The sequence below is a fragment of the Xenopus tropicalis genome, chromosome 3, assembly GCF_000004195.4.
Source record: "Xenopus tropicalis strain Nigerian chromosome 3, UCB_Xtro_10.0, whole genome shotgun sequence".
Taxonomy (NCBI): Eukaryota; Metazoa; Chordata; class Amphibia; order Anura; family Pipidae; genus Xenopus; species Xenopus tropicalis.
Genome location: NC_030679.2, coordinates 84,162,109 through 84,186,402, shown reverse-complemented (window position 1 = coordinate 84,186,402; position 24,294 = coordinate 84,162,109). Strand labels below are relative to the sequence as shown.

The 24,294-nt window shown below is 38.2% G+C and overlaps 1 protein-coding gene and 1 long non-coding RNA gene across 3 annotated transcripts in view; one reads left to right on the top strand and one right to left on the bottom strand.

The window, feature by feature from the left end:
• The window catches only part of prkcq (protein kinase C theta), a 46,643-nt gene extending 34,671 nt beyond the window's left edge, over positions 1-11,972 (bottom strand). Inside the window, exon 1 of the mRNA XM_012958369.3 lies at positions 11,892-11,972. The gene's annotated coding sequence lies outside the window, so the exon portion shown is untranslated. The remainder of the gene's footprint in view (positions 1-11,891) is intronic.
• The window catches only part of LOC105946852, a 209,489-nt gene that overhangs the window by 60,897 nt on the left and 124,298 nt on the right, over positions 1-24,294 (top strand). The gene's annotated exons all lie outside the window — the stretch shown is intronic.

The following is a 24,294-nucleotide window of genomic DNA, read 5'->3' as shown; positions in this document are numbered from 1 at the left end:
GCTGTTTGATTCCCACCACCCTTTGGAACATAAACTGGGTGTAATTAGGACTCTACATCATCGGGCTGAAACTGTGGCATCCAATGCAGAGGCCAAGGAGAAAGAATATAAACATCTAAAAGGAGCTCTGAAAACTTGTGGGTACCCAGACTGGGCCTTCATCAAAACCAAATCAAAGACCAACAGAAAGACCAGACCTACAAACAGAAGGGAGGAACACAGCAGGCGAAACAACATAGTCATTCCATATGTTGCTGGAACATCAGAAAAACTTAGGAGAATTTTCAACAAAAATCGCATTCCTGTGTTTTTCAAACCCAGCAACACCCTGAGACAGAAGCTGGTGCACCAGAAAGACCCAACACCCAAGCACATGAAAAGTAATGTGGTCTATGCTGTCCAGTGTAGTGAAGAGTGCTCAGACTTATACATTGGGGAGACAAAACAACCTCTCTGTAAGAGAATGGCCCAACATAGGCGGGCAAACTCCTCAGGACAAGACTCAGCGGTCTATCTACACCTCAAAGAAAAAGGTCACTCTTTTGAGGACAGTAACGTGCATATTTTGGACCGAGAGGACAGATGGTTTGAAAGAGGTGTGAAAGAGGCCATTTATGCCAACCTGGAAAAACCATCCCTGAACAGAGGAGGGGGCCTGAGACACCGCTTGTCACCAACATACAATGGCGCGTTGACATCCTTACCCCGGCAGTTTCACAACAGTTCACACTTCCAGTCATGTACTTTGAAGGATTAACACCTTCATCAATGAGAATCTTGGTACCATTGTGATTGGATCATACCTTCTTACACCTGTCAGTTTCAGCTAACACCTAACTGAACAAGTTCAATGGAACCATTGTGATTGGATGTCTGTGACTCTACTACCATCAAGAGTTTAAATACCGGGGAATTCCCTACCAGTCTTTTGAACTGAAGAAGCCACTCGGATGAGTGGTGAAACGTTTTCAAGAAAAACTCAGAAAAGTCCAGTTGTTTTAGACTTAATTCTACTAGATATTATCTAGAAAGCTCCAAATTACACTGAATTAGACCATCTCACATAGAATCATTTTTAATCAAATAATTTCAGAATTTTAAAAATAATTCCTTCTCTCTCTGTAAAAATAAAACAGTGCCTTGAACTAGATTCCAACTAATATATAAATAATCCTTATTGGAGTTGAAACCATGCTATTGGGTGTTTTTAATATTTAAATTATTTTTTAGTAGACCCTTTATATAAAACTCAGCAGCTCTTTATTAGTAAGTCTACCCTTTGGTCTTAACATTGTGGTTGTGACTGGGCAACTGGAGATTATTTGGGAAAAATGTATCTACCCTAAAACCCCCCCTAACTTGAACACCACAGCTGTCTCTGCTGGTTTGTGTTTTACGCAGAACCCCAGGGACAGTTCCTTCAAGTATTTATATGATTAACTGTATTCCATTGAGCAGCATTGGCTCCATAGGCATCATTTAGCCAAGATGTATAGCAGCATGAGTGCCAGTGCTAATAAGCAGGACATAGCACTGTATTCTAGTACGTCAGTGGTGCTTTCATTTTCTATGTGTTAATGATAAGAATATGAGGCCTTGTTTGAGAATTGCTACCGGCTCTTTGGGATACGATGGTACTTCCAGTGCTACATCTGAAGGTTACCCCTAAGAGCCTCTGTAAAGAGACCGAAGCAAAGTGCAGCAACATTAAAAATCTCACATGCATCCTTTTTCCTGCCAGCGGCCACACTCGAAACATGTATTTTCCATGGTTTAAATGCAATGTAATGTACACTTCCTGGCATTGTGTAAACTCTTTGCCAAAGATGTAGAATCTATATTGTCAGAGAAAGGGTTTGTTACTTATATGACTTGAAAAGTGAAATGTATGTGTTAATGAGAAAATCAACAGTGTCTAACCAAATTATAAATGCTATTTTTGTAAACAGATCCAATTTTGGTCAATATTTTATTTTAGCATGGTGGCACAGTGCTTTATGGATCTCCCAAACAAATGTGCACTTTCTGTAATCCCTTTAACTTTAACCAGCATCTTATCTTTTAGTATTTGTAACTGACATCCTGGCAAGTTCATTGGTTTGGAGAACTGGTGTCTTCCTGCTACCTACTTCCTAGGGATCACTGCTGTTTTTTTTTTTTTTAAACTGCTGCCTCCCCAGCTTGGGCTTGCTGCTCACAGAGACAATATTTCTGCTGCCGGTTTACCCAGTTTGCAATAGGCATTAGTTACATTTTTGTATTAATATGCTTTTTTTCAATATGAACATAGGTTAAACAAAAATGGCAAATATATGACCCACTCTCATTCTCTAATCTTGTCTATACTACACTGAAAAAAATGAAACTTTGCTAAGTATTCTATTTCTCATGACTATAGCTATTGCCTTTTTGCAGGCCTCTCTATTCTGTACCACAGTAGGCAGAATAAGAAATGTCTGGGTTCAGTTGGTAAGGGTTGAACCTCATACCAGGTACTTGTGGGAAGTTCACAACTATGGAAACATTGGAAGGGAGTCTAGCACGATTTAATAGCAGTGACATAAAGGGGGTTTTGCCCACCACACTGCATGGGAGAGGAATAACCACTAAAAAATGAGTTGCTGCTGGGAGGAGATTTTCTGATGAATTATGTCACACCTACCCAACTAAACCAGCACACACAAGTTTTAAAAGTTTCACACCAAATTTACAAACTTCTACAGATTAGATCTAAATATTTGGAAACATATTATCCACAAGGATCTGAAATGTGACAATGACATTCGTGCCTTCATTGTGTTCTACTTAATGGAGAACTAAAACTTAGCTAAAGAAGTAGGGCTGAAATGTTGTACGTTATGTTTTGGGTTTCTGTACCAGCCCAAGGCAAATCATACAGATAATAACTACATGGCAGCTCATAAAAAATGCAAATAGCATCAGAATGTAATAATCATCACAACTTAATTTTCTGCCCTAAGCTCAGCTTCTTAACAGCTGCTTAGAGCATGTGTTGGTCACTGACGATCCTAGCAGAATCCAAGATGGTGAGCTCCTGGGACAAGTTTGAAGGCCTGAATCAATAATATGGCATTTTTACCCTTAATCATTTTTCAGGTTTAGTCCTCCTTTAAATCCAGGTTGATGGCAAAAAGGAGAATGCAAGTCAAAATTTAAAAAGCATACTGCCCAATAGTCCTCCTATTGTTTAGTAAAAACGCCACACTTTTGGCTCACCTAATCAAATATTTACTCAGTCACACTTACTTCACATTTTCTAGAACAGGCAGCCATCTCTAAAAAGGTATTCTCCCTTCCTTTCCCTCCTTGCTTCATAATGCACATGTGTTTCATTCCCTCCCCTCTGCAAGATCCGCTTCTGATTGGCTGGTGGGTATGTGTAGCTCAGAACAGGAGACAGGATCAAGTTACACACATGCTCAGAGAATAGGAAGGCTGCTGCTGGCAGCCTACAGGAAGGACAGAGAGATTTTAGTGGTGTCGCTGGAGGCTTCACACTGCTGTAGGCTGCCAGCACCATATCTCAGAGAAGCAAGCAGGGATCTGGGAATTTAGATATGCAGTAAGTACTTAAAAAGAATGCCTTTAGACTTACTTTTAATTTATATTAACCTTTCATTGTCCTTTAAGGCACAGTGTTTCAAAATACAGGAAGACTTATCTGGAAAACCCCAGGCCTCAAGCATTTTAGATAACAGATCCCTATACCTGTAGTTATTAGATTCAGATACACACTGAGTAAATAATAATGATTATTATTTCTTGCACTAAACACGACAAACGGTGAAACTGAAAGTACATGTACTTATTATCCAGCATGCTTGGGACCTGGGGTTTACCAGATAAGGGGTCTCTCTTATTTGAATCTGCTTATAAACATTAATGTCACTGATGACACTGATGTGTGCCATAAACAATAGGCAGTGCCTGGCCTTAGGTTGAAGGCACCCAATGCAAGCGCCCGCCCTTACAAGCCCCTCCTCCCAAATGTGCATCTACTCAGAACAATTTGATGCACCCCGCCAACTCATGCAGCAAAACCAGAGTTTTTAGATGGGCTGAAGCTAGGGGAACAGTGGACTGAGATGCCAGGGGCCCACCAGAAAACCTTGGACCATAGGCCCACTCTCTAAACTATTATTCCTACTCTCCTCACTCAACCTCTCGTCCCTCGTTCCTCAACTTCTTCATTATCCAAGTCTCTTTTCTCTGTCCTTCCATCTCTTTCTCCCATACAGAATTAGGGAATGACCATGAAGTAGGCCAATTGGTCAGTAGCAGGAGGGCCCACTGACACCTGGGCCCACTGGGAGTTTTCCTGGTATCCTGGTGGGCCAGTCCATCACTGTAGGGGAAGGCAGGTAGAAGGGGTATGTGCTAAGTGTCCCCCACACCGTTGCACCTTAGGCACATGCCTTATCTGTCTACCCTTAGTTTTAGCTCTGGCAATAGGGAATATATTTACATTTTCCTTTAAACCTAATCCATTGCTACCCAGTGGTTTAAAGGCCTTCACAGCACCAGGACTGCAATAAAAGAAAAGAAAAGGCTTTCAGACAGCCCTACAAAAGGCGGTGTCTTGTTTTCTTTTCTTTTTTCTGCCATTTTGCTCTCTTAAATTATATAATTCACAAAACGTCATGTAACAATACATAATGAATCCTGCCTTCTTTTGTCTCATGGATGTGCTGCAAATTTTAATTCACAAAATGTGTACAAATTTTATCCAAAAGTGATTATGCACTGGATTTAAAAACAAACAATAGAAACCAGATATATAACTACATATGTTATATAAGTGTAAAGCTTCTTTGAAGAAGTGCTTTTGTTAATATAGTTCCTGTGGCTCATTATTTCTAGTGTGGTTAGTACATTTCCTGCTGCTGAGAGCAAAATATTACCTGTTGAATGTGAATCTTTGAACATACAGAACAGTACAACCATGTGAGCTCAATTGTAAACACAGGTTTTTGTCACTATATTTTAGAAATACATCTTGTTGAGTCCATTTACAAAATGTTCATTTTTTCATATAGGAAAACAGCAGAAATTAGTACAGTATACGTGTGAATAAAGTGCATACTCCTACCACCTAATGTGTTTCATCCCCTCCATGGGACTTCATTAGAGGTGAAGTCTCCAGGAGGGAATGAAACGCGTTAAGTGTTAATGGTATGCAATTTATCCACAATGATTCAGCACATGGTAGGAGAAGGTGATTTTAATAGCCCCTTAAAGGAACAGTTACACCAAAAAATGTATATATTTCAAAGAAATTAAAATGTAATGTACTGCTGCCCTGCACTGGCAAAAGTTTTGTGTTTGCTTCAGAAACATTACTAGAGTTTATATAAACCCTGGTGTGTAGCCATGGGGGCAGCCATTCAAAAGAAGAAAAGGCACAGGTTATATAGCAGCTAACAGATAAACCCTGTAGAATACAATGGTGTCTTATCTGTTATCTGCTATGTAACCTGTGCCTTTTCTCCTTTTTTCCAGCTTGAATGGCTGCCCCCATGGCTACACAGCAGCTTATTTATATAAACTATAGTAGTGTTCCTGAAGCAAACACCCCAGTTTCACCAGTGCAGGGCAACAGTACATTATATTTCAATTACTTTAAAACACTTTAATTTTTTGGTGTTATTGTTCCTTTAAATAGGGAATCACTTCCATCTGCAGGAGGAAGAAGTCACTAGCATTGCAGACCTGAACCTGCACTGCCTTCTGTGGCTCAAAAATGTAGGTAAACTAAGCAGCAAATTCAAGGTCCCTGGTTCTAGACCAGGCAGATTCTGACAAAATTAGAGAAACATTGTCTGGGTTGTATTTTTTTAAAAGCCCTAAATTAACAATAGCAGCTCAGTCCTACGTAGGGAGTATGACACTTGCCTAGCTCAATTCTAAAAATGTGCCTGCATTTCACTTGGTGTTTTGAGCTTATCAAAGGCAAGAAGGAACGGGCAAGTGACTGGGGATATAATAGTATCATTAAAACCATTGGGAGCCATGGTGTTTAATAAAAAAAAAATCCACTCACTGTCCCCCTTTACAGCGTAGGGCATTATCTAAATCAACTCCCTTTGTACCAAATAGATTTGCTGTGAATCCTACGGCTTTAAGATGTCAAATCAGATCATTTATCATTCCAGCCATAGTAAGTGTCATTGAGGCTGGAAATTAGATGAGACCCCACCCCTGAATTTGCATACCAGAGAGTGGGGTGATTTTATTGTGTATAATTTTGGCTGCAAAACATTGGCATGAAATTGAAATTCATCTTCCATTGCTTGTAAACCAAAGTGAAACTTAACTTTTGTGTCTCTGTACTTAACCACAATATAATTGTCTAAGACTTTACTAATATCTTTTTATGGCATTTCTTTAAACTGTGTATATAGCAAGATAGATTCCCAGTAATTCACACAGAATATACACCTGACTGCATAGGGACATTTTATTAGATATAAGCACTGCAGTAAAATGCTTATTGCCTATCACAACCAACACTCACAAATGCAATGCCAAAGTCACCAGATACAATGCAGGAATCTGACATACAAAGACTTCTTACACAGGCTAAATGTTCTTTTCATTGGCAGTAGGTTGTATTTACCTCTCTGTATATCCTAGAGGAGGGATTAGCCTGGGGATACTCTATTCTGATAGGTAGATGGCCCTGTTTAGAGATTGTTTTATATTAATAAGTATGGGCTAATTATAAAAGTCATTTTTGCAGTTAATTAACATTATCACCAGGGTGACGATTATCAATTTGAAGACATCAGTCCATTTAACTATTTAGTGTGAAGAGGAAATCAATCAAAAAAATGCCAGAGCTTGATCATTCAATAGAAGAGAAAGTTCCACCAGCACACCCTTACCTCCTCCAATGCTTAGTACTTGGTGCAAGGCCCAGAGAGTCGGCGCTCCCAATAAAGTCCAATAAGAAATTTAGCCAGCACAACAAGTATGGTGCAAGCGGGGCTTAGCCCCTGTGTGTTTATTCCAGACAGCTGGAATGGAATAAACACACAGGGCCTAAGCCCTGCTTGCACCATACTTGTTGTGCTGGCTAAATTTCTTATTAGAGCTTGATCATTACCTTTCCGATGACATGGTGTTAGTTATCAGAAAATGAAATGTAGAGGTTTGTAGTTTGCTGATAGGGCAGGGAATATGAAGAAGTGTTGCTCTAGGAGAGAAATGAATGATTCTGGAAGCTTTTCTCTTCATGAGGACAGGACTTCAGCATCATAACCATCGGAATATAAATGCTAAAAAGTGGTATTTTATGAAAACAATTTTTGGATATAAATATATCTTAAGAAGTCCTGATTTTTACACTTCCAGTTTTTACTATGAATTTTTACTGTTTTGAGTTTTGTTATTATTATAGAGCATATAGTTATGTAAAGTTCTGGAGATGGTACACTACTACAATATTTATATGTCTATGAGTCATTTCGGCACTCTTCCCATGTAATACAATATTACATATCTTCATATTAAAAAATAGATACTGTGGTAGACTTGACTGCAAAATCCAGATGAAGTATTGCTATGACTGTACAATGGTCTTTGCAGCTCATTTACTGTAGTTCTGCAATATTGACCTATATTTGGAAAGACACCTGTGAAAACATGTTTACAAAGAAAGGTAGAAAGTGTAGAAAATGTCTCTACAGCCCAGCTTGCTTATTGAAATAATACAAACATCAGTCTCGTCAGCATATTAATGCTAAGGTATATATGAATATACAAACTCCTATATATTGCATAGGAGTCTGTTTATATGATATCCTTTATAAGGAATGTTCACACTCAAAATAGTATACAATGTATCATTTATACACTTGGTGACCCCTTTCAAGAACGTTACTTCTACATGGCTGCCTATGGAAACTTCTAGCCAGTTTCCTGAGTAGTGTTTAGGAAACAAATTAGTACTATCATTTTTGTTTACTTTTAATTTAAAAACTAATGAATGCATTGTGCTAGTAGGTCTATATAACAAGGTCTTTATAAAAATAGTACCTAGAGTAGCTAAGCAGCTTGATGGCAGTACTATTGCTAGCTATTTTATAAGAGAGGGAAAGGCATTTTGGCATTTTACTGCCAATAGATTCATCACATTAGTGACACCTAGAACACTATATTTATTCTGCAGAAAGCTTTACTATACCTGAGTAAAGAGCCCTAGAAGCTCCCTCCGTTTGTTTAAGATAGCAGCTGCCATTTTAGCTTGGTCTTTGTAGCTTCCTGCTGCAGTTCTAGCAGATGGTAGCTCAGATCACACATTCCTATGGGAGGGGGAGTGAGTTTTTTTGAATTCTTATTGGAGGGGGGAGCAGGAGAAGGGAGAGAGCTGCACAGACTTGTGCCCCAAATCTGAAGGAGCTCTAAAGGAGAGGAAGCCTGATACTGAAGAAAATGTTTACAAAAAAGGAGACAAGAAATCCTGTGTTTCTTTTGATAGAGAAGAGTGTAGCTTTTCTGCGAGTGCTTATGGCTGTATTTACATAGACCTTACTTAGTTTTTACCTTTAGTTCTCCTTTAAGGTTCAGTGGAATTTTCAATAGACGTTCCAGAGACTTGGGCAGGACATGTGGAAGGCTGAGGGGGAGATGGCTGTACAAAGGAAGACTTGCCTGCTGGAGAGATTGGGCTTTGCTGTGGCCAGGGGGGAGGAGGAACTAGGTTTGTGCACCTCTCATGGGAAGCTCAGGGTAGACATGAGGTTATAGCAACTGTAAAGCATTATGGGGGCAGGTTTAGGTTTTTTAAGTGACTTTTGTCTTTGGCTAAAGCTGATGACACTGCAAAATATGTTTTTTCTACAATAGTAGCTTGTTTGACGAAGTAAGGGCCCTCACTTGCTAGTACTTGGAATCAGTTAAATCAATTAAAGATAAATAATGTCTTTTTGTCTAGGCCATGTCCATGTACATAAGATTTAAATTAAACTAAAAATATAAAATGCAGATTTTGCTGCCTCCAGCTGAATAACGCACTCTCAATGTGCTTTCATTTGCCTCATATCATCTTCAGTTCTCAACTCCTCCTACAAAGTAATTTGAAAATGAAAGAAGAAACAAGCTGCAGGCTAGAATAACCTCAGCCCCTAAGAGCCCAAGAGCATTACAAAAGGTTTCCCATGCTCTTTAACCTTGTCCCATACAGTAAATAATGTAAAAAGCTTAAGTGTAACTTTTTTTTTTGAAAAACCAGTTTTATATACAGGTGTGCACAGCTGCAGTAGTAATGGAAACTGGCATTTATTGCTACAGAGGGAAAGGCCTGAATATGCAGACTGATATCAGTTATCCACAACAATGGTCAGCAGTAGGTATTTGGAAGGCTGTAATTGTTGAAAAGGACAATGGCACATGGGGCAATTATAAGTGATTTCTCACCATGGCAATTTGTAGCTCCATGAGGAGGTGATGGAGGTGATGAAATGCTAGAAATTGCCCCCCCCATTCAAGTTTATCAGCAGATGTTTGGGTGGATTTAAAGATTTTTTCCATTGGAGGTTGGATAAGATTTTCTAAAAAGGTGATTTTTGGAGATATACTTAAAAAGTCATACCCCTTTTTAACATTAGCCAAATTAATAGAATAAACATTTTGTCTATTGTTTTAATTAAGAAATATCTATGGTTTTTGTTATTTCTGGCACAAAACAAGAATATGAAGCCAGTTTCACGCCTGCCACTTCTGGTCCCAAAGAACTTCAGGAGCTGATAAAACTAAAATAATTAGCTGCTCAAAGGCTGCTGCTTAGAGAAGGTATGGGATTTATAGATTGAGAGCTTTGAACAAATTGCCCTGTTTATAAAAGATGGGGAGGGGAGTTCAGTGAAAATAGCCCAACTTTCAAATTAGTGCTTTATAATGGCAAAAATATTGATATTTTAAAATTTAAACAATAGGCAAAAAGGTCCCCTTTAATGTGCTCATTTTTAGCAAAGGCATTTTTAGGTGTATACTGTCCCTTTAAATGGTAGGAAGCTGGATCAGGCTTACAAAGATGATTATACGCTATTGAAACAGGGAACTATTTACGTTTGATTTGAGGCCTGGTTTCCCATTGTTTTCATTAAGATGTATCAATTCCTTCATCTAATTGGTGTTATTAACAGTTCTGCATCTGTGTATGGGGCTATTTTTTCATTATTTTAATCAAGTCCCATCAATACAAACAGCAAGGTGCAAATAAAAGTTTTACAAATTTTTCTAATTACTGGTAGGAAAGTAATTCTGTGCAACATTGTTTTCTGCGTAATATTTTGCCTTGATTTGTTCAAATGGTATTCATCTAGAGTGAATTACCAATAGAGACAGTGAGGGCTTATTTATTAAGAGCCAGGTGCAAGTTTAAAAGCAGTAAGGGCCATTCATTTGTCACTCTCAGAGCTCTATATACAAAGTGCTAGCCCCTAGCCCTATGCAGCTTGGAGAACAAAGTGCTGACAGGTGCAAGAGAGCAGAGGCGTGCCAAGCCGACCGGGCGCCCTAGGCAACCCGGTCGGCCAACTCCGCCCACCTCCCTGCGATTAGATCGGTCATTGCCTCCGCCGCTAATGACAAGCGGTGGAGGCAATGACAAAGTAGCACAAAGTAGCTCCTGCCTGGCGCCCCTCAATCGTTGCGCCCTAGGCAGCTGCCTCTTCTGCCTACCCCTAGTTCCGGCCCTGCAAGAGAGTCCTGTGTGTAAAACCTGCCATAAGCCTGTGGTAAGGAGAAGTCACCCTAATGTCTTGGTTCCCCTGACACTCCTAGTTCTGAATGATGTGCAAGCTTTGGGATGTACCAGGGGTACCCAAATACAGGTAATAAGGCATACAGAAAAAGGCACATCTCTTTGGACTTAATTCTGGGTATTCAAAAAATGTCCACTGTAGTAAATCAACATAATCATGTAACGTAATTCCCAAAAGGTTAATCAGTTATCATATAATTTTGGAGAGGCAGCCAACATCTAAATGTATGGACAGTTGTGTGTACAGTACTTTTTTCAGTCAAAAATTTTCAGACCTACTAATCCTAGACAATTCCCACATAACTGCACAATACCTGCCAGTTCAAAACAATAAATACATTGCACACCATATGTAAGAAATAAAGCACCATATTAAGAAATAAAGCACAGCAAACACCAATTAGCTTCATGCAACACAAATGCCTAATATAAGCCATAGTATTAAAAATATAATGTCTTCCTTGCTTTCTGATGTGTTTAATTTTTTTCTTAAAGTCATCACCATACATAAGAATTCATTGACATTGGCTTTAGGGACAAAAACTAAAACAAAACATGAAACAGTGTAGAGGGACAATAACTAAAAGAAACCATGAAACAGTGTAGAGGTGCAATATACTCATTAGCTTGCCCTTCCTTTAAAATACACATGTAGATAAACTGTGCAGACAAAAACTGGTACCTTATCAGTGGGTCATTGTCTGATGACAATATACACATACACATTATGTTGGGAAACTATCCACAAGCAACACTACAGAATGGTTTTAAAACTTGATACAACTTTTGTATGTTATACCCTCAGAGCTGGCTAGGAGAGCACTCAATGTGCAATAAAGCCTGCATTTATCATTTTTTTCACTGCACATATGTTGAAAACACTAGCAATCTGTATATGGGTGAGTGCTGAGCCTATTAAAATGTAGATAACAGCAGAAAAAGCACAAGTACTTGCATAGTAACACTATCAGAAAAAAGGGAGTCTGACTCTAGCCTCCAGTAGATATCAACAACATGTAAAACAAGTTGATAATTAGATGATTTTAAATGGTACTTTTGTTCCTATCTGGAAGAGTTGAAAGAAGTGAGATGAAATGAAAAGTACCTTGACTCTGAAGCAGCAGTAGCCAGTGACATGTGTATCAGAACCCTGTCATCTCGGTACAATGCCAGTGCTCTCAAGCTTCCGTCTCCTCCATACCACAGCCACTGCCTAAGCACGCCCCTGCACACTTTAACTACTTCACGCAGTGCTCTGTACAGCTCATTGCTCTGCCCATGCATGTGAAATAAACCATACACTGGTCTGAAATGAAACTTGCAACCAAAAACGCATAGAACATTCTGCACTTTACTTTTACCTGATGTTTTGCTCTAAAAACAATTGATCATTATCAATGTAATTCAGACAATGTACAGTTATTTTGGGTCGCAACTGTTTTTGTCTTTTTTGTAATTTCTTAAAAATAAGGTTTTTCAATCACCAGGCATGGAGTAACTTTATACTTTTAGCTGTATATAATGCTGCCTTCCTATGTTGGTGCAGAATATAAAATCTCAATACTGTCTCCGTTACTGTTAAAATTACTAGTAAACTTTTAAGTTTTTAAGTAATCACTGATTTTTTGGGGGTTGGTTTAGGAGTGGCTATGTAATTTGAAGCTATCAGATCAGTTGATCTATGGTAGGTCTAGTAGTCATAGCAACCGACCAGATGCTTGCTTTTAAAGAAGAATGAAAGGTACAATCAGTGGGAGATGCCAACATTTTAGGCACCCCCCAGTGATTGTAATCACTTACCTGAAACCCCAAGTTGGTGCTCTTGTTAGCGAAAACCTGCATCGACCCAGGGTACCAGAGAGCAAGTGATCCTCTTCCTTTTTCTGTCTTCACTGCTTGCTCATGCACAGTAGAGTAAAAAGCCAAACGTGTTAGTACTGTGAATTTAATTTCTGTGCTTAACAGAAATTAAATTTAGGATCAAATCTTCTCTAAATTTCATACAATTTTTCTATAGTTTGACTGAAAAATCCATGCACATGTCTGTGGGGGTCAGCCTTGTTTGTTGGTCAGCTTAGGGCAGTCAGTTTTAGTGGAAAAAGAGGGTTAAGCACAGAAATTAAATTCACAGTACTAACAAGTTTGGCTTTTTACTCTACTGTCCATGAGCAAGCAGTGAAGACAGAAAAAAGAATATGATCACTTGCCCTCTGGTACCCTGGGTCGATGCAGGTTTTCGCTAACGAGCACCAACTTGGGGTATCAGGTAAGTGATTACAATCACTGGGGGTGCCTAAAATGTTGGCATCTCCCACTGATTGTACCTTTCATTCTCCTTTAAAAGCAAGCATCTGGTCGGTTGCTATGACTACTAGACCTACTGTCGAACATTTTATTACCCATTACAACAAGCTAGGAAAAAGCATGATAATAGCATCATTGCATGGCGAATAAGGGTCTGAACATCTGTTATGGCCAGATTATAAGCACAACAAAACATTGTGCCCTTGCAAAACAAAAAGTTCAAGGCCCCACCTGAGAGGAGGAGAAAATGACTTAAATGTTTAACCTGTAGCACTCTTGCTGTTGTCAAAATGAAAACTTCTTACCCTCCAGCTTCATTAAAATGCAACTCCTATAAGGTTATCATAAGTGACCCCTCAAAGTCATGGAGTGCATAAGAAGTCAACTGGCTGCAGATAATATGCATTCTCACCAAAGGAAAAAAAAACTCAACACCTGTACTCACACAGGGGACACACAAGTATGGCAACAGGCATCCACAGTACATGAACAAGATGCAGAACACTCCTTCTCTTTAGGGTTGGAGCTTGATCCAAGCTAAGCACTGGCAGCTCTTTCACTTCTCCCTGCTTCTCTGGATCTGGCTGACTGCTGCAGCAAGGGTTACTTTATAACCTCTGCTGGCCTGCTCTTTGGTTTTGGCTCCAAAGCAAGCAACTCCCTTGGTCCTCCTTTTTTTCCAGAGGTGCATTGGGGTTCTCAGCCAATAGGATTGCTCTCCAGCCTGGCTGGATGATGTCGCATACAGAGACAGGCTAAAGGGTTACCTGATCCTCTACATGTTATTGACTGCCACTTGTCACTTAAAGCTTATTTAAACTATAACTAAACTCTTCTTTTTTAAGTGTATATTATATAAAGGGACTATTATCAGACTGAGAGAAGAGTACAAAAATAAATAAAAACAAAATTGTTTCCCAAAGGGTTAAAAACTACAGAATCACTTACCAAAACCTAACTGAATGTTACCATGCAGAGATAGTTCAACTGCAGAATATCTTCTCTTTCAAGATAGTTTCCCTTTAACTCATATGGTGTCATTTGCACAATTATCTAGCACACAAAATTAAAAATTTTCCATTCTGTGCTCTTAAGAAATGAAATAAGTGTAATGTAAAACAGAAAAAGAATATTATATGCCTGTGTTGGAAATTATTAGTTGGCAAACATATTTCCTTTCATGGTAAAGTAAACACCCACATTGTGCAAAGAAATTCAAGACTCACGCTAGCTAGTGGAACCTTCCTGGAAGGCCTTTCTTTGTGATGCTTGTCTCAGACTGTGACTTGTAGTTTAGTCTAGTGCATAAGCCTCATTTCAGGAAAAACTGGCAGCTCCAGAGAAAATCCTCAGAAACTACAATCACTGGATGATTTTTATGAACTTTCAAGCATCCCTACAGTCTTAACTGTTCTTGGAGACCAAGCAAGTATCAAATTTGGGGGGGGGGGAAAAGATAAAACAAATGCTTGCAGTTGAACAATTCCCTTCTTTAACTGACCATTATTATTATTATATTATTATAGTAGCACTTCCTACTTACCCTTAGGGGCACATTTACAAAAGCACGAACGCTCCGAGCGTATTTTCGCCGATTTTTTCGTATGCCACACGACTTTTTCGTACGCCGCACGACTTTTTCGTACGTTTGCACGAAAAAATCGGAAAGGTTTTACCGCTGTTTACAATTGTTCAGTACGAAAATTTAGTGACTTTCGGATCGCCAATACGATATTATCGTGACTAATACGATTTTTTCGTAAGCATTTTTGTGATATTTGTGATCTTCCGAAATTTTCGTTTCCAATACGATTTTTTCCCATTCGTGATTCGGATTCGTGGATTAGTAAATGTGCCCCTTAATGTCAGTTAAACAAACAAGGACAACACTAATACTATAAAAAAAATCCTTCCTGACTCCATATGGCAATTGGACCAGTCCCTGGATCAACTTTTGCTTTTTTCAATAATCCTGTATTTGTATCCTATATTATCTGACAGTACAGCTGACTTCATGGAGAGAATTCCATAGCACCAGTGGTTACAGAATTCTCAGATAAAATACTTTGCACTTCTCTGTGTGCAAGTACAAAAAGACAACAAACTCACTTTTTAAAATTAAACTTATTTTTACAGATCTGCATTACACATTGTCACAAATTATTTCATGTATGAAATTAAAGTGAGACATGCTAAAAAGCAAAGCTTCTGTGAATGGTGCAGATTTTGAGACACATAATGCAATTTAAATGTTTTTTGTAACCAAAAGAAAATGATTAAGATGAGATTTCTAAGTCATGAGTCTGAATTATGCATTCAGTTCTAAAAAATATAGCATTGATATATTAATTAATCAGTAATTTACATGCAATAAAATATATATTAAGTATCCCACTGCCATTTTGACAGATAAATAGTTCCATTGTGTACATGTGGTCTTACCAGTATTCTTCTTCAATGTGAAATTATTTGCTAAAGGTCAGAAATGTATTTTGGCAAGTTGTCAAGTTCTAGTAATTTCAGAGCTTTTGAACTGGTTTAAGAATGTTAAGATGAAAAATAATTCAAATGAAATAGTTACATTTATCTCACACTATAAAAGATGTACTGAGCAAACTAAGAATAGAATTCATTTCCTTGATGGAAAGCAAGTTGATGATTGAATGACTTAATTTCAGTTTTTAAGTTGAAAGACCATATCTGGCTAAAGTCTTTAATCAAAACCTTCACATCATTTACAAGAGAATGTAAAAACATGGACTAATTGGAAGAAAAGAACCTCATTAAAAACATCTCAATTTATTTTAAGGTTATGATTGCACAGGGTCTCCAGATCTGTAACCCATAACAAAGAATTAGCGAGGGTAAAGGCACAAATGGCTGAAATACACAAGCAAAGAGATGCCTCTGAAGTTCTCATCATTCTCTTCCTTGCCATAATGTCCTGCTAAGTAGCTCTGCTATAATATGGAAATAACACAGAGCTATTGCATGCAGGCATGATATTTTTTGGATTACATAAATTTTTTTCTTTATATATAAGGTTACATGTATTATATATATATATATATATATATATATATATATATATATATAACACTGTAAGATATGATTAGCTGGTGCATGCAGGGGCATTTTTGGATAGAATGTGTGTGTTAATATTCTAGAGGGTATAATGTCATTTATGTCATCTATTGCCTGTATTATGTACATAATACAGCCCCCAGCCAATAGGAATCAAAGCATCTCATTGCTTGATACCTTCATGTCAGTTACTGTTACACTGGGCTGCGGGCAGGACCATAGTGCAAGCGAACACAGAGTTGGGTGTGTCTCAGTGCATGTATAATGTTACGTAAGCCTGGGGTGGGGTGGGAGGGATGTTTGACGCATGCCCATTAAAAATTACTAGCAGAAGGTAGGGTATCCTTTAGTAAAATTGCAGCGGTGTTCTACTAATTGGCATGTGAGTTTACAACATTAAGGGTGAAGACACACTAAGCTACTAGTAGCAGCTACTTTTTCATGGCTACTAAACGCCAGAAAATATCTTGCTGTAGACAATACTGAAAATTGCCTTTACTAAAACACACGTAGAGACAATTATCAGTAAATGATCAGCATTGTCTATTTTAGTAGCCATGACTAGTAGCTGCTACTAGTAGCTGCGTGTGACTTCACCCTAATATCTTTCTGAAAAAATATTTTTGAGGGAAAAAAAACCTAGCAATTAAGAAGTACTCTATGAGAACCACTGAAGGGGGCAGTGTGTAAGATTTGCCTTTCCTTCTCCTTTAAAGACATGATGACATAAAAAGTATTTACTATGAAAAAACTTTACTTTGTAAAAAAAAGTTGTTTTGGTACATATGTAGGGACCCATAGGGTTAAATGGTCCCTATGGCTTTAAATCCCTACAGGTTCAGTTCCCTTAGTTGCTGGGCAGAAGGGAATGTATCTAAGTGAGTTCATTAACATGTGTGCTATTGGTTAGAAGGTATAGTGACCACTTCCTGCCTGACTTTGGTATAGTGTGGGGAGAGGAGTGGCACCTTCCTGTTTGTTTGCTTCCACCTTAGGGACAAGGTGGATGTGTGCTGAGAGCCCAGGGCATGGGCCCAGGCCCAGTGAAGTCGGGGAACAGGGCCCCGTGAATGAGCCATTAGATAGTGGCAGGTGTAGCTCCCTTTATAGTACACTCTAGGAGTGTAAGGCAGTTAGGGCTGAGCTAGAATGAGCAGCATGAGCTCCTGCATAGGATTTGCAGTTTTCTGGAGATAGCTCTCCCAGGCCACATTGCCTGTAGTGTAGGGATCCAAGTGAATAGGGAATCAGGATAGAGAATTCCCAGAGGGATCCACTACAGGGTGTGTCGCAGAGGTGAAGGGAGATTCCTGCCAGTCTGCCCGCAGGAGAGTGTGAGTCTGAATATACACTCGGTATGTGTTGCATGTACCAATGGCCTCTGAAGCTGTATTGTAAGTAAACCCTGTGGATGTTCAATAAACACTTATCATTTTGTTATTTGCAAGAACCTCTGGCGCCCTCTGGTTTCATTTTTCTGCATAGCAGCAAGAGAGGTGTAGTTGCACAACACCCTCACCTTCCTCTTCCACTTAGCGAAGGCCCATTCTGGGTAAGAGAGTACAGTGTAACCCATGTTCTACTGGTATTAGTCCGGGAAAACAGCTATTGAGCTGAAATAGGTGTTACACATACATAAGGAATGGTACATCCCAGTACTAGTGCCTGATGGACAAAAAATTTCATATTTTGCTTTATGGCAGGGATTCTAGATATACACTCAGGGTCCAAGCAAGTGTCTCACAAGATACACACAATATCTGTGAACTTTTAATCTGAAAGGATAATTTTTTTTATCAGCCTTGGTACTAGATTTTTGTTTGGTTTTTAAAATAAACTGCATATGTTTTCTATGAAAGAAAAAAACTATTTACAATTACGTTTGATCCAACAATGCAGAGGAGATTTTACATATTACCTTAATTAAGATTTTACCTTTTAACAATTTGCGCTAAAATAAATCAGGAATATCGTCCATAAGCCTATTCCATTGGTTCTTGTTGAGGTAAAGCAGGGCTTCCCAGTTGATGGCCTAAAAATAAGGTTATAATAAGTATCTTTTGAACTAGTTTATATATGTTAATGTATTTGTAACTTGATACAAAACTGACATTACTTCAAAGACAGGGTGGTCTAATGTCATGATCCTCACTAGATCTAAAGTGATAACCAATATCTTTTTCCAATAGCTATAAAAAATGATTGCCTTTTTGTTTCTGATCTTACTTTAGGAAGAAACAGGTGATGTCTTAGTGATCAACCTGATTAAGTATATTTTATTTGCAAGAAAGTCAGCTCAAATAAATATAAAAAGAATCCTCCAATGGGCTATACAACTGGAACTTTTTGAGGTGGGGCATGTAATATCTCGCAAAAAAAAAAAAAGCAAATGGCACTCAGGGCTATAAACAAGGGAAAAACCCTTAAAATTTTATTGCGGAGGTGCACCTCCGCAATAAAATTTTAAGGGTTTTTCCCTTGTTTATAGCCATGAGTGCCATTTGCTTTTTTTTGTGGTTGTACTAGTTTTGGAGGGTGCCGATCCCTCCAGCAGTGTGCATATAATTTTGGAGTACTAGGGTGTGCGGATAAGGTCTCTGTAGTACAATAGCATGTAATATCTCGATCATACCTCTGGAGCTTCTTGTATGTATAAATCTCTACTCACCTTCCCAATGATATATTTGCCTATTTTAACAGCAAAATTCAGCATTTCGCTATCAGCCAATTTTTTCATGAGACGGGCACAAATTTCGCAGCACAAAATTTGCGGCCGCAGCAAAAAAGTAGTGATTGTGTCAAATTGGGTGTGGGTGCATCAAAATAGGCGCGCCACATAAAAAAGCCATGCGTGTCAAAAAAGTTGCGTTTCACGAATTTTTCTGAAGTTTTGCAAATTTTACGGCAAAGGGAAATGAGACAGATTCGCTCATCACTAATCACTGGTATTGTTATTGAACTTATTGCTTACTGATGGGGAATCTTGTGCCATTGTTTGGTACATTAATGTTTTTTTAGGAATTTCCCGGTATACTAAACCACCCTGGTGAGCAGTGTAGGGGAGCCATGCAGGGTTATTTAGTTGGTGGTTGGGGATAAGTGTATTATTTTGATAAAGGTCTGTGTTGCATAATGAATTCTTATTTCTTACAGTAATCCTGTGAGCTGGATTCTGCTTAAAGGTTTACGCTGAACTATATCTCAGTTGTATTATAACTTAGTACCCAGGTAGTTGCACATTTTTGGACCATGCCCTCTGTTATATAGCTATGGGATCCCTTATCTGAAAACATTTTATCTGGAAAGCTCGAAATGACAGGAAGGCCATCTCCTACAGACTCTTTTTTAATCAAACCATTAAAAAAAATACTTGCTTTTTCTCTGTAACAATAAGCCAGTACCTTGTACTTGATGTTAACTAAGATGCCTGAATCCATATTGGAGGCAACCTATTGGGTTTATTTAATGTTCAACCTAAATTAAGTATGTAACTATGTACTGTAGTTCTGATGCAAAATAATTAGTTTAATAAGAAGAAAAACAAGAGTTCTCCAGGAGTCAGACCCCAGAATACCAGCAGAATTTGAGCTTAAAATGTCTTTGCTGAGGCTGGGCAAACTGGATATATTTCTTAAAATATCAGTAGCTTTGCTGTTTTTGTCTCTCCATCACCGCCAGTTTATAAGGGCTCTTTATTGAATCAAAAGAGCTATAATGTGCAAAAAATAGGTTTGCGCCCTACTTGTGCATTATAAACAACACTGTATTGTAGGTTAAAAACATTGCAATTTGTGTCCAAAAAAAATTGCACTTTGCACACTGAATATACCATGGCACCACATGCCTATGTATGGTATCATAGAATGGAAAAGACTTGTAATTTTCATATTTATGATGTTTTTTCTGTGGTTAGGTTCAACTATTGAGTTAACTTGTGGACCTATGTGGGAAACAATTAGATTTATGAATGACTTGTGGATTGTTAGTTTCCATAGATGTAAGCAGAAATATATATTTACCCCTTTTTTGTACTTCAGTATGTGAAATTCAGAAAATGCCCCAGAAAAGAAAGAGGACAATATGCTAAAAATGTGCTTGGCATTCAGGGTGAGCAAAACAAAGGTTTAAAAGTAATTTCCATTTGTTTTGAAGACATCTAAGGGCTCGTACTGACAATTTTTTTTCCTGAGCTCTACTGCAGTGGTGTTCTCCTGTGTTCCAAAGCAGGGGAGCGCAAGAAGAAACCCACCCCATTTATCCTTAGGGGCTGTATTTACACAGGTACATGTAAGCACTGAACTCAGGTGGAACCCAGCATGTTCTCAGGCATGATCACAGGTTCAGTCCTGTCTTCCAGTGTTGGCAGTGGTGTGTATTTTTTGGTATTAACAAAGCAATGCAAGTCTATCTGCCACAAATGCCTATTTATATTAGAGCTAGTTTACACCAATGATTTTGCGGGTCAGGTTTTGTTTCATGTTTTGCTTTCTGTTAATAAATGATTCTCATACCCTCACCACAAAAGATTATTAGTTAAAATGGTAGTCAAGCTACCCTTGTTTTTTTTTTTTTAAAGCCTGGGCAGATTCAATTACATATATACATGTTTAGGGACAGTATAATCTGTGTGTGTGCTTCTTTAATAGGGTAGTGATGCCTTTGAGATTTCATTGAGCAGGTACTTTCAATGCTTTTGGAATTCTGACTGCACTCTGACTTTCCTTTTTTTATTTAAAAATACCATACTTTTTCAACTGATTCTTATTTAACATATTTTTTTCAATGTTTTTTTATTTTTTTTCTCCCTTTGGCTTTAATTGAGAGCATTCTGACGTTGATGCCCTTCTCTGGTGCATGGGCAATGACATCACTGCGCCTATGTTGGGACCACTGCACTCTGTGCCAAAAAAGGCACAAAATCCGAACCTAAAGCCCACTGGCCCAAAGTGTTCAGAAGAGTTTCCTTCTTTTCTGAAATGTTCTTTTGTCAGGTGAACTGACCAGCAGGTGGTGCTGGTGTTTTTTTATTTATTTATTTATTTCATTATTCATCCTACAACCAGAGACTTCATTGTGGCCCCCCCCCCCACTGGTCTTGACAATTTCTTGGCAGCATCTCAAAATATTACAGCATCAATAGCAATCACCCATACCTTTATAGTTGTCTAAAGCAGCTCCCCATCTTTGATCAGTGTACTCTGACTGATGCTTTGTACAGGCATGGGATCCCTTACCTGGAAACCTGTTATCCAGAAAGCCCCAAATTATGGAAAGCCCGTCTCCCATAGACTCCATTTTAATCAAATAATTCTGAATTTTAATATTATTTCCTTTTTCTCTGTAGTAATAAAACAGTACCTTGTAATTGATCCCAACTAAGATATAAATAATCCTTATTGGATGCAAAACAGTCCTGTTGGGTTTAAAAAATCCCTTATCCGGAATACCCTTGGTCCCAAGCATTCTGAATAATGTGTCCTATACCTGTACATGCATAATGTAGAGGAAGAACTAATTCCCAACTCAGTTCATATACAGTCACTTGTGCCATTGGTTGGCCTGACATTCTATCTTGGCTTATCAGCTTTGGTGCCATGGATACTGATTAGCCTATATAGCCAAATGGGTTGTTTGAGCAAAGCACGCCCTACTTATTGTGCAGTCTGTTCAGAAATTGACTAAATTGTAGAAAATGGGAGGAACCTAGAACAATACACTCAGTCTTATACAGCTTTCAGAAAGAGCCAGTGCTACACATTAGGGCTGCGGCACATGCCCGCGACAAATCTCCCTTTTCACGGGTGACTAATCTCCCCGAAATGCCATGGGATGGCATACGCGGTGCTGCGATTTCAGTTTCCTCTCAAGGCAACCGCATATGCCATCCCACCGGCAATTTACATTTTCGCCAGTGGGATGGCATTTCGGGGAGATTAGTCGCCCGAGAAAAGGGAGATTTGTCGCGGACTTGCTAAAGTGCTTAGAAGAAAAGTTTTACATTATTTGTTTTCAGGGTTTACATGTCAGCTGACTTATGTAGTAGGAAACAAATTGGCCAAATGTCTATTCTTTAAATATTAAGTGTTTGGAATATTATTGGAATCTTTACAACCGCTCATATGTTTATGGAAATATAACTAATATATGATATGCCTCATGCCCACAAATTAATTGTTAAAAATGAACATGTACAGAACATGAACCCAGTGATAACATGTCAGAAAACATGAACCAAAGTGGCAGCAGAAAGTTTTTCGGATGTTTAATATTCCTGGGGGTGCTTACAGCATTTCAGGCAGATTCTATTCACAAGACTAGTCCATTGGGTCCAATTACTATAATGCTGGTGGCAGGACATGGCATGTAACGGCAACCTTAAAGACTTTACCGATAATGTTAAACAACAGTGTTATCTTTTACAAAGATGACATATGCAGAATGGCAGCGTGTACTGGGGAGGATGAATACTTAAATAATTTTATCTTCATCAGGTTTAATTGAATTAGGGGCAGATTTATCAAAATGTGAATTTAGAGCTTAATACACAAAAACTCACCCACGTTCTATTCATTCCTATGGGATTTTTAGAATTGTATTTATCGATGGGTGAAAGTTAGAACTCACAATTTGATAAATAAGTGGTGAGTTTTTGTGTATTAAGCTCTAAACTCACATTTTGATAAACCTGCCCCTAAGTGCTCCCAGCAAGCTCTTATGATGGTCCAACAACCTTATTTAAAGGGGAATGTAACAAAAAGTGCAAAGATTCCCTGGGTATAATAAATCATAGCAACCAATACACTGACCATTAAATGCTACCTGTTAATTGGTAAATAAAAAAAACCCAACAAGATCCAATAAAATGTAAGTAGATTATCAAAGCATCATGCATCCATCTTGGGATTTTTAATACATGTAAAAAAATCACTTTTTACAGTGTAATACATTTAAAGTACTTTTTTTGTAGGAGAATTAGTAGCAGGATATACAACAGCATGGCACATCTAACTCAAAACTAGAAAATAAACTGTTAGCGCAATAGGTTCCTAATGTGAATTGCTGCCACCTACTGATCAAACAGTCCCTATAGGTATAAGTGTCAAAATCTTTTATAAATCAGTATACACATTATTGCTTTTTCTGTAATTATTCAGGGACTTTTTACCCTAACAATACACACAAACATCCTTGAACTCAATGTGCAGCTTACTTTTCCTCACATCTCAAAGAGCCATTTTCTCCACATCTCCCTCCCAGTGGAAACATAGTACAGGATTGGAGTTAGATTTCCAACAGTCACCTAGCACAACATATATACAGGACCCATTATCCAGAATGCTTGGGACCTGGGGTTTTACGGATAAGGGGTCTTTCCATAACCTACCTTAAGTTTGCTAAAAAATGTAAACAGTAATTATATCAACTAGGATTGTTTTGGCTCCAATAAGGATGAATTCTATTTTAGTTGGGATCAAGTACAAGGTACTGTTTTTTTATTACAGAGAAAAGGGAAACCATTTTTAAAAATGTGAATTATTTGATTGAAATGGAGTCTATGGGAGATGACCTTGCCATAATTAGGAACTTTCTGGATAATGGGTTTTCGGATAAGGGGTCTGATACCTGTACTATGGGGCCTATTTGTTGAGCTGTGTAAGTTTTCACCCACAAAACGCTACGTATAAAGAAGTGTAAATGTATTTATAAAGCTGTGGATTTTTGGTTATGCAGGATTTTAATGCTTTGCATTTGAATTCTGGACATCATCCATTAAAAAACAGCAACTAGCAGCTGTATCTGTAAAGGTATGTATTATCTTTGAATTGACTGAATACTGTGATTTACAGCATTATTTACCACTTCAGAATCTGGAATAACCTGTCTAGTCAATGGGACACCATCCAAGGAACAAGAAAATTCCAGTGGAATAATTAGTGTAAAAAAGACTGTAAAAACCAGCAATTAATTGAAATATGTTTGTCTTTTTGCTTTTAACTCTAGGTTCTGCATACACCTACTTGTGTCTGTAATTTACCCTTTACCCATTTAGACTGTATACTCGGGGGAACTCCATGCTCTTGTCTCTTTGACACTTAGCTCTTTGGAATCTTTAATGTAAT